At 47.7% G+C, this 15,588-nt stretch overlaps 1 protein-coding gene across 1 annotated transcript in view; it reads left to right on the top strand.

Annotated features, from left to right (window-relative positions):
- Positions 1-15,588, top strand: part of RAD54L (RAD54-like (S. cerevisiae)) — a 75,869-nt gene that overhangs the window by 959 nt on the left and 59,322 nt on the right. The gene's annotated exons all lie outside the window — the stretch shown is intronic.

Here is a 15,588-nt window from a genome sequence, read left to right as displayed (position 1 = left end):
CGCAGCCCCCCCGCCCCCCCCCCCCCTGCCTGTGTAAGCTGGTACGTGCCGGTGCCGGCTCGGCTTGACGAGGGGCTTCAGCTGGCCCGGGTTCCTGCAAACACATCTCCTCGCCCACCTTGGCACTGGGGTTTCACTGGGGTGCTGGCTTGGTACGAAGGCACAGGGACTTATTTAAAGAGGAGGAAGAGGAGATGTTAGAGAGGGGGAAATTGTCTTTCTATATTTGGAGGTGAAAATAAATCACAGCACCATTTTTTCACATCCACTTTGCGTGTGTGTGTGTGTGGGTGGGTGCAGCTTCCCTGTGTCAGAAACAGCTGTCATGAGGGCAAGGAAATCACCACATTGGGCCCAAATGCAGCCAAATGGAGCTTCTGAGAAATAACAGCAAAAGACTGACTTTCGTGTCTTTGTGTTCCCAGGCAGCAGCAATCCTGCCAGCTGCCTGGGGGCTGGAAGGGTGGAGAATAAAATGGCAACATCTCTCCCTTACAGTAAAATCCCTGAGGCTCAGGTAGGTGGTGGGCAGATTGTACAGCCCAGGAGCAAAGAATATGTGGAGGAAAAAGCTTTTCTGCCCCTCTTGGAGTGTGCATGGACCAGGTCATAGTGATGTCTGTCCTCCAGGAGCATTTTAAGGCCTCCTAAGACTTCTCCACAGAAGTGACAGAGCTGTGACTGGCTACAGAGACACAGCAGGTAGGTGATGAGCAGCTGCCTGGAGACATGTCCTGCCATGGGACACGTCCTGATGTCCCCCTGCCCCTGCATTGTGATGCTGTTGGTGGAAGCTGCTCCTCTGCCTCAGGAGCATAAAACTGTGGGAATGCTTTGGGGGTGAGGCCAGAAGTCAGAAGCTAAGGGCAAACAGCTCCTCTCTCAGACTCTAAGTCCTGCCACGCAAGTTTTTATCCTTCCAACAAGAAAAATGTGGCAAGATTATTTCTTTATAAGAACTTTCCCATGCAAGGTGAGTTTTGGGCTCTGTGCAGGGGTATCAACATGCAGCCTGGCTTTGCCCCACTCTGAAGGTATGTCCTTTGGCTGAGGTCCACAGGAGGAGAGGACAACCCCTGGGACATGGCCACTGGTCCTTGGGGACTGAAGCTGCTCCAGAGCTGTATTTTCACGGCAGCTGCTTGGTGTTAGCAGTTGCCATGGCACCACTGCATCAACCAGAGGGAAGTAGAAAGCATTTGGTCCAGGCTGAGCCATCCCTGTGGCTGGCTCTGGGTATGGCCATCCCAGGTGGGCTCCCATCCCACTGTGTCCCTTTATTCCCAGGATGGAATGGAGCTGATTTGGGCAAAGTATTTGTAAAGGTATGTGTGCATGGGGGGGGATTAATCAGAGGAACTGAGGGGAAAAGGGGGCTCTGGAGGTCTTAAGGTCCTCACCACCTTCAAGTGCTTTAATCAGACCTGGGCTGGAGTCCCAGGAGGCTGGGTCAGAGTCTCTACCCTGTGTTACATGGGTCAAAACAGCCAAACCAGAGGAGTTCTATGATTCTATGATACTAATTCAGCATGGGTGGTGAGGACCAGCCAAATGAGTGGCTGAACAGAACTGAGGGTGGGAGACACCTTCCCCACCTGTAAACCTGAGGTGAAAACAGCCCTTTCCTTTCCTGGATGCCATCAGCCAACTGTTTTTTTTGTTTGGTTGTTGTTTTTTTCTTTTCTCGAAAACAAAGGGAGAATGTACTGAGACCTGGCTGGCACCTTCTCCCCAGTGCTTCACAAGTGCTGGCCAAAGCAGCAGTGTTGTGGCTGTTTCTGGGCACCTGCTGAGCTGGGGCTGTCAGGGCTTCACTGCTTTGGGCATCCTTGAGCACTGGGATCCACGGACACCAACTCACAGAGCCTGCCTGCTGGCTTGGCAGTGTGGATGCTGGTGGTCCTTGTCCTGCTCCTCACAGCCAGAGACTCACAGCACAGCTGGTGCAGCTGGCACAGCCCCATCTCCACACCTCCCACCCTGCTCTCTGGGAAACGTGTGGCTGGGAATCAGCGCGTGGAGGATGAAGCAGCATTAAAGGGGCTTAGGGTAATAGCAAGAGCAAAAAAAATATTAAAAATCTCTCTGCCTTTTGCTTTTCCCTACGGTGAAAGGGAAGCTGGCCTCTTTCATTTTCATTAACACCCATATTAATCCAAAGTGACTATATAGATGCTTAATTGTTCATTATACACCCTCTGCATCTCTTGTCTGAAAGGGAGGCTTTATTTCCACGGTTGTGTTCTCCATCCCATTACATAGGGAGAGAGCATGGAGCAATCTAAAAAGTGTGGATTTTAATAACCTTATATTTCAAACTTCCTGTTATTAAAATAAATGTTTGCATTTGCTGTGATGGGGGCTGGGGGAAGGAAGATTAAAAGGATTGCCATGGATTCCACTTAGGGAACATTGCTAATGATTTCGATAAATCACTTTAAATAAAAATCACAATCTCCACAATTTCACCCAAATGCCATTTGGCAGAGGGGTTGATTATGGGAGCAAAATGAATTTCAGAATTAGCTGCTTGTCCTAATGCAATTGGACAAATTCAATTTAGGGATACACACGTAACCAATGACACACACATCTCATGCAGAGGAGCTGTGTTTTGGCCCCTGGGAAAAAGAACAAATAACATTTTCATGGGCCAAGAAAGACCCTGTCCCTGATGATGGATATTCATTGTTTGCTTCAGCAATTTCCTTACTATTTGTATTTTATGGCTTACTTTCTATCTAACTCCAGTCATAGCACTGGTGTTTTATTTCCACACAGACAGGATCAAACTGGGACATGCTCTTGGTAATGCTGGTGTCCATGTGGAACTGGAAAAAACAACTCACATTTAGGGTGATGTCCTGAGCAGACAGTCTTGTTTCTTGTCTGTAACTGGAACCAGATCCCCAGGTTTCTACAGAAGGTGAAACCTGAGGTAGCCCTTCAGCCCAGGTGCTACATGATGGCCAAGATCTACCCCTGCTCCCAGCTCTGCTGCTGGCTGCCTGGACTCCTTTGTGGCACTGAGGGGATATGGAGGTGACAGGCTGTTGATGTGGCAACAACTATCAGGTGCAAACTGAGCTGGAAAGGTGGAGAGAGGTATCGTAGTTAATTGCTGTTAAGTGTGCCATGGCACAGGAGGCTTTTTGTCTCATCCTGGCCAAGAGTTATCCAGAAGTTGGCTGAGAAGATAATCAGGAGGTGCAGCTCCAGCAGCAAAATGTCCCTCTCTACTTTTGAATGAGGTATTTGTCTGTCAAAGGGTCAGTTTTCAATCTTAAGGTTCTTTTGTGTCTGTCTTCTGTGCTGGCACACCCTGATCCCCACCAAAAATCTCACTGTGCCTCTTCAGCAGAGGAAGACACACAAAGATTGATGCCCTCACTTGGCACAAGGTCAAACGGTCTTCACAGGAGTTCTTCAAATTTTAACTGTGCAGGGTGGCATCCACGTGCACATCCAGTTGCCAGCTCGTGGGGGCTGAGCAGCTCATGTCCCACTCTCATCAGCCTTCCCACAGATGAGACATGCTGACCTTCCTGCATCCCTGGGTGGGTGGGATGCTCTTCCCTGCCTCCCTGCCCTGGCTCTGCACAGCGGCTGCGCCTACACCTGAGAGCAGCAACTTCATTTCCAAACAAATTCCAGACTTGTTCCAAAGTTTTCTCAGCAACCTTCCTGCCTGACAAGAAGTTGTGAAATGCAGGCTTATCTTGGATTTTCACTCCTGGCATTCCTCTTGCCCAGTGATTTCTGCTTGAAAAAACAAACAAACAAGGAACAGCAGCAGTTTTTAGCAGGTGAATCAGACTGAGCTATCTTTATCTATCTATATATAAAACCACCTTTTACAAAAAAGGTTTTTTAAATGCTGTGTTGTTCATGCTCCAAAAGCTGAAGAAGCCCAGATGATAATAACAAATGACATCAAGAACTTGCCATATTAAGTGCCATGCCTAGGAAGACTCTTCCCCATCTGCTGTCTCTGGTAAACAAAGCTGGGTTTTAACTCTGCATGTGGCACTGTCTCATGGACAGCTTGGCTTATTGTACTTCACTTCCCTGCCTTAAAAAATGTCAATGGATCTGAGAGGCTGAATGCATGCACAAAACTAACCTGCATGAAAAGCTTGCTTCATGAAAGAAAGAGGAGCACTTCACAAGTAAATATGTCCAGGCCAATGGGACTAACTGCAGTGAAAGTGAGGTGGGAAGAGTGAATTATATGTTCTCTTCCTATCCCTAGAAAACACTGCTTGGCCACAAAACAGGGAAAAATAGCTGAGAATTATTTGCAGGTTTTATCTGTGGGCAAAGCAGATGCACACGGGCCAAAACAAAACAGGAAGGCTTCATCCCAACAGTTGGAAAACAACTGTTTTTTTCCATGTCCCTCTCCACTCACAGCTTCACCATCCTGTAATCCAGTGAGAAGGTGAGCCAGGCTGTTGGCATCTAACACCTCCCAAAGCCTCTCAGAGGGATCTGGAGGGACAACCTGGCAGTCTCTGCATTTTCAGTCTTCTCAACCACTTTCAAGTCTTCTCAACCATTTAAGCTGGATATGCAGAGCTAAAATAAAAAGTCACCAGCTGTTTTGTTTTTTTCAAGCAAAATGCTGAATGGATGCAAACCTTGTTTGAGTCTTCAGAGAGTGTGGAAGGGCAGGACTGAGGTGTCCATCCACTTGCTAACACATGGGGTCCAGGAGGAAACTTTAAATGTCAATGGTGGTAGCAGGTAAGGTAGAGATGTAGAAATTTAGCAAGGCAAATAGGAAAACTCATCTACTTCCCTGAAATACTTCCTTAGTACTTCAGCTAGAAGTACCAAAATAGAGACCTCCCAAAATGTTAGTTCTCATTCCCTATGGATGCTCACACAGGAGTGTGTGGCTCTGCTGTCTGTCCCTTGCAAAGTCTGCTCCAGTGTCATCTCCTCCCAGAGCAGGACCTGCTTCTAACTGTAAAGTTGTGCTGGTACTTCTGGTGTGGAGGAAAAGCTGAGCAGGGCTGAGGCTGTGAAATGCAGCTGGGTTGCCAGGCAGGTTACAAACACACTCTGTGACTCCTGATCAATCTGCCACTGCATCGGAGAGGTGATGCAGTGCTCTCTTCTGCATTGCAGGCTGTGCTCCAGCAGTGCCCTTTCCCCACCACCCTTTCTAACCAGGCACTCGTTCAGCTCAGCATCACATGGAGCAGTTCATGCCTGATCCATGCCATGTTGCCTGCTTGGGTTGTGTCTGTGTCTGCAGACTGGCCCCTCTTCTCAAAGGTGGGAAGCCAACCACTGGGGCCACGTCCTGGCCAGCTCACTATGCCAGCCATGCTCACAGTAAAAGATCTTCTTTTCTTGTGCTCCAAAGAAATGTGTGCAAAGGGTGGGCCACGGATGAGAACATCCAGCTGCTATAGGTATGTGGGTGTGGGCACAGTCCTTCTGGACTGAAGGGTGGTAGCACCTCATTTCCCCAGTTCAAATCAGGCAAGATCAGGTAACTCATGGACTGCAGCAGCCCTGAACTGAGTGACAGGAACATGGGGAAGCTTCAGCCTGGACTGAGATCTGCTGCATCTCAGCAGGCATATTGCCTCCAGCATCCTGTGGTGCTTCACCTCTAGCAGCAACACTTCTCTTGTCAGCAGCAGACAGGTGTGACTGGCAGTGGCAGCAAAATGCTTTGTTACTTTGGGATAGGATAATCTCAGGAGCAGAACCAGCAAAAGTAAAAAATACATATTAACAAGTATGGAATCCACTTTTAACCCACCTGCAGCCAGAGCTGTGACTGCATACCTTCTGTAATTTTATTTTGTGATGAAAGTGCTGCATGTTGTCTTTTCCAACCTGCCTGCCTGATGCTGCTGAAGTGTAACTCAGCCAGGGAAATGTTCCCTTCTAGGAGCTCAAAATCCCCAGAGAAGGCTGAACTAAGACTAAAGCTGAAATTCATAATGAGCAGGGCAGGATTTTGTTGCATAGGCTGTTAATCACAGAGACATAGTCCTTTGACTCCTGCACTTCACTACTATGAAACTATGAAGTGACTTCTAATGTTACGTCAAATAGTCCAGAGCTCAACAAAGCTCTTGGTTTTCAAAACGTTGATTGCATGTTCTCCTGGCTGAACCTGCTGTTCCACAGGTGACGGAGGTCTCTCATCAGTGAGGAGCTATGCAGTAAATTCTTGTCCTTCAGTGTTGGGTTAGAGCATTTCCTAGTGAATTCAACTTGACTCCACTGCAATCAGAGCCCACTTGCTCTATCCCATCAAGCTCAAAGAGCTGCCTACTCCCTTCTTCTCTGGGGCACCCTTTGGTGTTTTTGATGGACAGAGTGATCTATAGATTAGTGTAAAAATGATCTTACATATTCTATTTCTTTCATTAGAGAGAAGAGAATAAACTAAGACACATTCACTAAGTCCAGGCATGTTTAGACAATTCAGGAGGAAGAGGTGAGAGATGGAGCAGCGACACCTCCCTTCATGGTGGTGCTGAGCTTCCATGAAATTGCATACAGACCTTTTCTAAAGAACAGGTCCCTGCTGAAGGCAATGCCAGGATGTCACTGGTGAAAGAGCACAGACACTGAGATTTCTATCTCAAAACCAATTCTGGCTGTGGAGCTGTGCCCAAAGGAAAGGGAGCCTGGCCCCAGCAGTCAGACATTGTAGGCTTGTAGCTCCCATCCTAGACTGTACCTATCTTCACTCTTCCCCTCTGAAACTATTCCCTCCCCATGTCAACAAAGCAAAAGCCTCCCCTTTAAACAGTTGGATGCACTCTGGGCACTCTCTGCACACTTCTGCCCACCTCCTCCCGTGCCTGCCTCCAGGCACGCTGACTTCCTGGCCTTGGATTTGTTTTGAGTCATGTGTTGCCTGTGCCAGCCTCTAGGCAGAGAGCAGACAAGCAGCCCTTCATCCACCACTGCTGATAATTTATAACCTTGTCAACAGCTCCAGGACTTTCAATCACCCTATGGGTTAATGGCTGCTACCAGAAAACTTTACAATTTTAGGCTTTCTTTAGCAAGTCTCCAACATGCACCTGAAATATAAGTGACTTTGTTTGATTGTTCTTTTGCCCAGCTCAACCCAAGGTCAAAGCCAAGAACAATACAGAGGAACAATACTAAAACACATAAAAATCCTCTGCAAACTTCTCTGCAGGGCTCCAAAGCACAAGTGTATTTTTATTCTCCTCGTGGCTTTCAGAGGGAATCTGGGAACACCATCTCTGTTCACAGACAGGGAAGCTGAGGCACACAGCAGCTGAGCACCAGGCCCCAAACTTAGTCAAAACAGGGTCTAGATCCTCCTCGGTTTCAGCTGACTTTAATTAACAGAAAGCCAGGTGAGGTGCCTGCTTCATTCACCATAAACCAGACTCCTTAACCCAAGCCAAGGCTGCTGCTTTAATGGAGGACAGAAGTAGTACTGGGAGGGAAGGAAATGTGGCAGTGGAGCTGAGCTGCTGAGCCTGTGTTGAGGAGGGAGGGGGCAGAAGAAAACTCTCATATCTGAGACCCCAGCATTAATTCATATGTTGATGAATGCCATAAATTAGACTGCAATCAGCCTGCATTCTCAAGGGACTTATTCCATGTAATGAGGCAGATCCGAGTCTGTTCCAAATCCAGAGAACTTCTGGAGACTCCGAGTGCTGTTCCTTCCTTCCCCACCCTCAGTAAATAAATAACGTTGGAAAAGAGGAAAGTATTAGCTCTGAATGGATTTTAATTGAAGCAAGGATAAATTCATTTTGTAATCTTTAATTAGCAGAGATACTTGCCGGAAATGTAATTTACAGGAAACTTGTTCCGTTGCTTGGAAGTCACAGGAAGATCCTAGGGATGAGGTTGAGAAGGGGCTGTGGTTTCTGCAGTCTTGTAAATAATGCACAAAGGCCTGGGATGAAGGCACTTGGGTCTTGGGGTGAAGCAGCCAGAACAGGCAAAGGGTCTCACAGCAGATTCGGATCCTGGGTCCTGGCAAAGCTCAGCTGAGCTTCTGGCTGCAGCTGAGAATCAAGCAGGAAAAAATGATTAAAGTCAGATGATGGCTGGTTTTGATGGTCTGAGCCTGCAGGTATCCACCCTTCACACACACAGCCTCTCTCCAGCTCCTGACCTTATCTTGAACATCACTGCTTTCTGTGAGCAGTGTCCCCTGTCCTTTTGTTTTACTCAGTTTCCTGGGATCCTGTGGATCTTGATCCTCCTGCTGTTTTCCACAAACCCTGGCCCACGCAGGTTCCAAAGTTCATCTCCTGGCTTGGGAAGCTGTGCTGGGGAGTTTTTCAAAGCAGCCACAACAGTAGGCAACTGTTGAAACTACTCATCCTCCTCCAACATGTTCTCCACTGCTTTCACCTCAGGACGCTTTCAAAGCTCCTCACTTTGGGAACAGGACAGGTCACAAGGGATCCCGAGCACATTCTGGGAGCAAATTATAAGTGGCTGAACTGGAGACATCAAGAGGTCTCTTCCAGGCAACGTGCCTATGAGACTCTGAAACTAAATTACCCTGTCTGGAGCTCCCAGTGAAAGAAATGGCTGTGAGTCATGAGTGGTGATTAAGGACAGCTTTAGGTGCAGGGACACAGAATAAAATAATAGTGCTTGCTCCTCTGCTTGTCTTCTCTCTGCTCATGCTCCACTTCGTGCCTGCTTATGCTGGGATGAAAGCAAGTTTCCTTTCATCTCAATTCCTAGCAGAGCTAGAGTCATCCCAGCAAAGGGAATGTGAGCCAGTTCTAGTCCTGAAGTCTGTTGACAAGTTGCTAAAAAAACCCCAATTACTGGGAGAGGAGAAAGGGAAAGAAAAGAGATTCTGCCTTTCCATGCTGAAAGCTTTGTGGGGTGCAATTGAGAGAGCAAATCTACCTTGGCAAATAATTGGTGCCAGCTGGGAAGAATTAGCTTGACGTGTGAATCCCATGTAGGGTTTGTTAAGCCAGTCCTTCCCTGGTAATCTGAGGCCACTTTGCAAGGAAGCCATGGGGAAAGTGTTCCCTGTGCCCTTTAATTCAACAGGGTCTTCTGACTTCACGCCAAGTGTGAGTAATGTATCTCCCATGCCTCAGTTTCTCCTTGATAACAAGGGGATGGCACTGAATTGCTGAGCGTGTAGCACCTGGGGTGTGTGTGGTTGGAGAGGGGGGAGACCTCAGTAGCCCACGCCTGCACACAAGGCAAACCTCTGACCATCTGAGCATGGGCACAGGGAGGTACCCCCAGGTCCAGCAGGGACTGCTCTAGGGGGCTGCTGTCTGTGGGGAGATGGGGTTTGAGGTGGCCTTGGAACACCTCTGGTGAGCCCCAGGGATGCAGTGCTACAGGGATGGGAATCCCAGCCTCCCTTCTTCCTATAAATAAGGGGAATGAAGCAAAGCTGAAAAGAGATGCCTTTCTGGATGCAGCAGGGAGCTCCTATTTTCTTTCTCCTTCATTAAATATGGTGTTTTTCTCTAATGAAGGGGCCATTCAGAGCACTAATGAAACTCTTCTCACATCTCAGTGTTTCAAATGCCACTTCCCCTTCCTGCGCTGAGATGACCCCAGGCTTCAGCAGCTCCAGGGGTGGGCACCTTGCTGCTTCTCTGCTGCAAAATGAAAGCAAAATTAGTTTCCCACCAAGAGCAGGAAAGCACCCGTGCAGGGGGTTGTTTCATTCACCACTTCTCCCCCTACATCAATAACTCCTTCATCTCCTTCCTGCTGGGCTCTGCTGCTTGCTGGAGAAGGGCACCATGGTGGTACCAGGGAGCTTCTGGGCTACCTTCTCCCCATCCATGGGTCCCAGCAGAGAGTCCCCACTGTGACCCTGATAAATCTGACTGGTTTGTGCTTTGCCTTAGGTACTGTTTTTGGGTGTGTTTCTATAGGGTTTATCACCACCAGGGAACACCGTCCCCAGGTAAATTACATACCTGAGGTCACCTGGCACCCCCAGGCACATCTGAGCTGCCCAGCTCTCCACAGTCCCCTCTCCATGTTGGAGATGATGAGGTAGAAAGTTCCCTTAAAGCTATGAGCATCCTCACTTCTGTTAAAGGTTCAGCTGCTACTGCCTGCCCCTGTGAGAGGCTGGGAGATGCAGACAGGAGATGCCCTGCAGGGCAGCACGACCAGCCTGAGGGTGCTGCAGGAGGCAGATGTCCCTGCCAGCTCCACGTGTCTGCCCCTCAGATCTTCCTGGTGTTGCTTGGCATGGGCTGGCATCTCTGCTGTGAGGACGTGTGGGGATGGCAGCAGCTCCAGGAGTGACTGTGCAGGCACACAGGATGGCCTGTAAGTGTCTCCTCATTTATCATCAACGTGAAGTTCAATTTCAGTCTGTTGGGGTTTTCTTGATTTGCCAGTTAATTAATAAAATCTGCATCGCAGATGAGTTCTATTTACATAAGAGCTGAAGGAGGCAAGTCTTCATCTTACTTAATATCAGTGAAGATTCAGATGTCAGATTAACTCATTGCTCTCAGTGCCAAATTGTTATTTACTTGGTTGTGTTTGTTCTGAATTTCCACTCTCTGACTGTGAAACAGAAGCAGTAACAGGGTCTTTGTTTTTTTGAGCCCTGGTTGTTTTATTGAAACAACTTCCAATAAGCTGCAAAATTGGTTCTGTACAAAGGTAGAGCCTAAGGGGCAAGGACAGAGGCCTGTCAAGGTGACAGGATGTTGTGGAGGGTGTCACGAGTTCAGGGTGGGATTTGACCAAGTGTTGGTGGATGTTAACCCCGAGAGCTGAGTGTGGCTGCTGGCTGATGAGGACCCTTGAACCACAGATAGATCAAGTCTGGGAAGATTGCATCAAGAACACTTTGTATGTGCCCTGTTTCTGTTGATTGTTATGTATCTGCTACAGCCACTGGCCAAGCTGGGAGGGCCACTGGCCTAAACCCATCCAGCCATTCCTAAGGCAATTTAGCGGATCATTTGGAGAAGAGGCAACATGGGTCCCTTTGCTTCTTCAGTTGGTGGGAACGAGGCAGATGTATCCGAGAAGGTTAAGAGTTCTGATATGTAGGGATATCTTCAGTGATGTTAGATTTTTATCTTGAAATTGTCTGTGGGCAACATTTTGGGATGAAAACACCCCTAGCCAGCCTACAATGTTGAATAGCATAGCACAGGGGAGAGCATCCCTTTGGGTATAATCCACATCTGACCTTTGTTTGTCAGTGCCTCAGCATTGTCCTTGTCTAATGAGCTTCTTGGAGGACTGAAGAATTACAAGGCTGTAGAGGTGCCAAAAGAAATTAGGGAATATGATTGGGAAGGAAACCTGGGAAATGAACCTTGCTTTTTAATCAATGTACCAAGCAAAGCAGGGCTAATCAGCATTAATCAAGTAGAGAACTGTTGTTAGATGGAGGCCCTGATTTAGAATAGGGGGCTCTACTAATGACCCAGCAGAAGGAGAAGAGCTTTTCCAGCTAGAATTCCCTGGCCCAAGACAGTGATTGATCTGCTGAGTGTGTATTGATCTGCTTTCCCAACTGCACGGCAGCCTGGGCTCTGCAATCATGTCTGTTTTTGCAGGAGAAGAGCTGGGTGGGCTCCCATGGAGGCAAATCACGCGGCAGCAACCACCAGCCAGACAATAAACCTGCACCCAGCAGGACTGGGGAGTTCTTGTTTTCATTATTCAGCCAGCGTGTGGGTGGGAATGGCTCTGAGCTAGCAGCAGCTGACTTCTTGTAGGCAGAAACCCATGCCCTGGGAGAGCAGGAAATCCCCCAGAGAGCAGCCACCACCCTGCAGAGATGCTCAGTGAGCTTTGCAGACTACTTGGGGAATGCTGAACCTAGGGATGCTGAAAGCAATTCCCCAGGAGGTGCCTTCAACTTGGCTCTTCCTAAGCCCTAGTAGGACACCTGCAACCTGAGCTATGGTTAAACAGTGTGGACAGAAAGGAACAGATCATGTGGGTCTGCTTGTATCTCCACAGGGGTAGACATAGAAAAGAGCAGCTGGTCTTGAGGGAGTCAGGCAGATGGGCTCATCTCCTGCCAGAGAGGAAGGGAGGGCTGTGCAGGCAGCAGGGACAGCTGGGAACGTGCTCGGGAGGCTTCTATGAGGTAGTTATGGAGAAGTCAAAGTCAGGCTCTTTGCAATGGAGCACAGTGGGAGAACAAGCAGCAATGGACATCATCTGGAGCAAGCGAGGTGCAGACTGGTTCTGTATATCCTCCTTAGATGTCACAAGTTTTTCCTGTGAGGACAGTCAAGCAGCAGGAAGGGTCCTCAGCAGGGCTGTGCAGGATCTGTCCTCGGAGGATTTTAAGACCTCAGTGGGCAAAGCCCTGAACAGCCTGGTCTGACCTCAGAGCTGATCCTGATTTGGGCAGGAGGTTGGACTTAGAGACCTCCTGAGTTCCCTTCCAACTTTAGTTATCCTAAGACCCTAGGAATACAACCTTCTCAGTGCCTGAGGGGACACAGGGAAACAGAAAGTAGAGGTTGTATGTTGTACACCAAAGAAAGCCCTTCCAGAAGCAGGGAAAGGGAAATACAGAGATTCCTCAGAATGGAAAAGGGAGTTTATCCATCCTTGGAGGCTTCTAGGAACAGACAAGATGCATGTTGATCAGGACCTGTGTGGGCAGACTTAACATGATCTTGTGTGCCTTCATGTGTGACCCTGAGCCTCTGAGGCAACATTCCTGCTGCCCACTCATTCCAGCACTGAGATGGACCTTCCTGAGGGTTGAGGGTTGCTCCTCTTGCCTTTCATCTCCAGCATCTTGAGGTCTTGGGGGTGTCATACCTTTCTCAACCATTCCTGACCCCAGGTTTGCTGCCACCTTCATGTGTTCTTACTCTCAAAAAGCAGCATTGGCAGTGCTTTGTAGGAATCTCCTCATCCCTTTCTAGAAATCACCCTAGGTGCTTTCTAGGAATGTTTCAGGATTTTTTTCTAGGAACACCTCATATTGATTTCTAGGAATTTTCTGGGATGCTTTCTCTGAATTCCCACTTTGCTTTCTCTGAGTATCCCATGGTGCTTTCTGGGAACCCACCACAAGTTTTCTCAGAATTTTCCAGAGTTCTTTCTAGGAAAATCCACGTTGCTTTCCTGGGATTTCTCAGGTTGCTTTCCAGCAATTTTCCTCTAGCCTTCTGAGATTGTCCCCAGGTGCTTTCCAGGAATGTCACATGTTACTTTCTAGAAACTCCCAGGTTGCTTCCCAGGAATATGCCCTCTGTTTTCTAGGAATGTCTCAGGATGTTTTTCAGGCATCTTTCCTTCCCTTTCCTAGAATTTCTCTATAGCTTATTTTTAAATTTTTTTTATTTTTATTTTTTTCCCAGTTTTCTTAGGGTTCTGCCAAGGAATATCTCAGTATGATTTCTAGGAATTCTTATAATATTTTCCAGGATTTTTAAAGTTTCTTCTCAGGGAATTCTACATTGCTTGCTAGAAATCTCCCCTTTTCTTTCCAGGAATGTCCCATGATATTTTCAAGCCATTTCTCATGTTGCATTCCAGGAATGTTCTAGTATGCTTACCAGGAACTTCACAAATATTTTGTCAGAATTTCCTAGGATTCTTTGTAGGAAGAATTCTTTCCTTTCTTGGAATTTTATGTCACTTCCCAAGATTTTTCCAGGATCCTTTGCAGGAATCCTAGAAACCTCTTCTTGTTGCTTTACTAGATCTCTTCTGCCTTCATGCAAGTCTTTTTGAGGCTGTTCTCCCAATGTTGGCATGGGGAAGTGGCTGAGATGGGTCCCTCATTCCTGTTTTTATCTCTACTGGCTTTTGTGCGGAAGTGTGTTTGTTACAGCAGTCCTGGGGACTATTTCCTTGCCATGTTCTTGTCATTGCTGTCTTTGTGCAGACCCCAGAGATGCAGGTGTCTTTCAGCCACTGCTGCCAGTCTGCTGCTGGTTCAGGGATCTGACCATGCCCAGAGCCTCCTGCAATAACTCAGGTGTCAAAGCATCATTTGTTGAAATGTGTTTAGGCCTCCAAGCTGCTGTTGTGAAGAGCAGCAATGTCTTCTGCTCTGCCTTAGCCATAAAAATGGTGCTGAGGAGGTTTCTCTTCTGCCACATGAAACAAAGGTGTTTGCTTATCACTCTGGTCATGTCCAAGCTGCCCAGGTTGAGCGCTCAAAAAGTCTGGGGAAGAAGGCACCTGGATCAGCAGTGTGGACGATGTGGAAACCACCAGTTCCTGTGCAATATAGTCCCATTAATCTCCTAATGAGGTGAACGTGGTTTGTGGGTAATGCCCTGAGATGAAAGATGGGCTGGAGATTTTAAACCATTAGTGAAATCCTGGTGTTACAAAAGGCAAAATCCAGTGAGAGATCCAGAATTGGTCCTTTAGTTTCAAACCTTTGATGTGATGGTGATTTAGTGAGTGACCTTGGGTGTGACCTTGGTTTCCCACCAGCTTTGGGCTGCAGCTGGAATGGTGAGGGCAGCTGTGCCTTTCTCTCTCCCTGTCTCTGTGTCAGAAGTGTGGCAGATCTATTGAAGTTGAAACTTCATGTGGGTAAAAAAAGAACAGCTTTGACAAATATCTCTGTTAAAAAAAAAAAAAGCCCTCAAATTCTTGAAAAGGCCCATTTTGACAACCAAGATTTTTACTTTCCAAATTTGAAACACCCTTGTTCTGCAATTTCAGCTGATCATTAACAGCATGTTCAGAAGCTACTGAAACAAAACATTTTAATTGGCCCAAATCAGGTGGTTTTATTTTTGTTTTGTTTCGGTTTAAATTCACAGAAGCTTGAGATTTTGATCTTTTGTCTTCATCTGGAACAGTGGAGAAAAAAGAAATCTCCAGCTCTGTGAAGTAAAGCCTTTACCCACACTGCTCTGAGCTCCAGCACTTGAGGGAAAGGCTCACGTCCTTCTGCCTGAGCCTGCTGATCAGGTCACTAAACCTCCCTCTCCCCCAGAAAAATAAGAATGGCACCTCTCAGCTGGGTGTTGTCTTGCAAGCAGGTACAGCTGTGAGAGCTGAGGCTTGGGCACCTCTCCATTTCAGGTCCTGTTGGTAGGTGATATCTCCCAGTGGAGAAGGCAGGTATGGGAGGGGCAGTCATGTTTTTCACTGAAAGGTGAATTTCAAGGGTTCTTGGTGGTGTTTCCTCCGTGGGAAAAAAAGAGAGGAAAAACTTGATTACCCCTCCTCCCTGAATGTGCATGTCTAGGCTCTCTGTGTGCTCCTGTGTGAGGGGGTGGTGGGTCTCAGAGCCCTCAGCAGAGCTCCCTGTGGAGCAGGGCCAGGTGACCTTTTGTTGTGCTCATCCAAGCATGTGGAGTGAAGCTCCTGAGGCAAGCATGTAAATACAGGGCTCATTTGAATGCTGAGCCTTTCATGATTAAAGAAAGCACTTGGGCATGTTAAGGGGCAGCTGTTTGTTTTCCCCAGCCCTCACTGAGTTTTACAGTTAGGTAGAGAGAAGGTAACGGAAGGACCTTCTGCTGAAGCCATCACACAAGCTCTGTGCTGTCCTGCACACTTCTGCTATGGGGTGGTACCAGCAGCAGCTTTTCCAGGGAGGGAAACTCTGGAGAGAAAGCCCACCAGCCCTAGCACCTTGACAGACAC

Source organism: Chaetura pelagica, unplaced genomic scaffold (assembly GCF_000747805.2).
Source record: "Chaetura pelagica isolate M959 unplaced genomic scaffold, ChaPel_1.0 scaffold69, whole genome shotgun sequence".
NCBI classification, from domain to species: Eukaryota; Metazoa; Chordata; class Aves; order Apodiformes; family Apodidae; genus Chaetura; species Chaetura pelagica.
This window is presented reverse-complemented; position numbering and strand designations above follow the sequence as displayed.